Source organism: Ptychodera flava, chromosome 16, assembly GCF_041260155.1.
Source record: "Ptychodera flava strain L36383 chromosome 16, AS_Pfla_20210202, whole genome shotgun sequence".
NCBI lineage: Eukaryota > Metazoa > Hemichordata > Enteropneusta > Ptychoderidae > Ptychodera > Ptychodera flava.
This window is the reverse complement of record NC_091943.1, coordinates 27,119,304-27,120,755: the sequence shown is the minus strand read 5'-3', so window position 1 is coordinate 27,120,755 and position 1,452 is coordinate 27,119,304. Positions and strand designations below refer to the sequence as shown.

Genomic DNA, 1,452 nt, shown 5'->3' with positions numbered 1-1,452 from the left:
TTGATACTTACAAGCTGTCTTCATTTTCCCGCCATGTTTATTCTATACTGTTGCCAAATCGCAGACGACAGAGCCTCGGCCAAATCATGAAATCAGTACGATCCAAAATTGTCCAGTGTTTTTATATGGTTAGTTGACGGAAGAGACACAGAGAGATAATTACGAACAGAAGGAAACCAGATGACCAGGAATTATCCACTGTTATGTATTGCGTCATTTTATTGCGTTTTGAAAGAAACAATCTCAGAAAAAAGGGTTTTAGAAGCTACAAATTACGATAAAACAAGTGAGGAACTTGTCCGCTAGAGGGCGTATTGTACACTTGGGAATCAGAGTAACACAGGTACAACTGCTTTTCCGTTATAATGTCCGTTGGTTTGTACGTCAGTTGTCAATTGTTAAGCTATTTTTAAGGTATTTATCATGACACTATGCAGCTTTTTCTGTATAATTATTTATATGCCACTCGTCTCAAGAAATAGCGATCCGTTTCATTAATTTCAGTTAAAATTTCAGGGGTTTGAAAAAACATATTGCACGCGACAACAATATGTACGCCTCAAGAATACCCGATCTACGAGCCTTGGAGTACTCAATTTAAGGCAGTGGGACATTGGCCTTGCGCAAGCCCACAATCGGGAAATAAAGGACAATGAAGCACACGTATTCTGTTTCACAGCCCCAAAGAATCTGCTATCGGCGTGCCAAAGCTCCAATGAAAGCAAAGAAAAAAACTATCTTCGACTAATCACTTTCGGCCATTCTGATTACTTCAAATCTTGTGACAGGCACTTGAAAACTTCTTTCGGGAACTTAAGAGTTACATGTCTATCAATATTAAGTGTTGCCCAATCTTAATTTTCAATATATATATATATATATATATATATATATATATATATATATATATATATATATATATATATATATATATATATATAAGCTTATACATATATATTTGTATGTATGTATGTGTGTATATGTGTGTGTGTGTGTGTATATATACATATACGTACATACACACATGTATACGAATTTATTTATTTGTAGTAGCAGTAGGCCTAGTAGTTATTTTGTAGTCCCGCATGGGTCACTTTTCATTTCATTTACTACAAAATAAACAAAATTCCGTATAGTGGGGTGAGTCAAAATTTCAAACCCAAAAATTACATTTCTCTGGCTTTGCATCATTCGTATGACTGATCCTCATTACCAAAAAAGTCAATTCCTAAGTTGGTGACTTCTGTGCGAGTCCCTGTTGAATCCATAGGATCCTTAGGCAGAAAGATTAGGTAATGAGTTTAGCCAAAACTCACTATACACGCACATGAAATGAAGAGCCCCATCTAAGTGACAGGACCGACCACAGTAATTCCGACTGATCCATTAGCTCAGTTGGTAGAGCATCCGAAATGTATTCGGAGGATGTGGGTTCGAGTCCCGCATGGGTCA

The 1,452-nt window shown here is 36.6% G+C and overlaps 1 non-coding gene across 1 annotated transcript; it reads left to right on the top strand.

Annotated features, from left to right (window-relative positions):
- The first annotated feature begins 1,380 nt into the window (after positions 1-1,380).
- Trnat-ugu (transfer RNA threonine (anticodon UGU)) lies at positions 1,381-1,452 on the top strand. The gene has a single exon. It is a non-coding gene; the product is annotated as a tRNA-Thr (tRNA).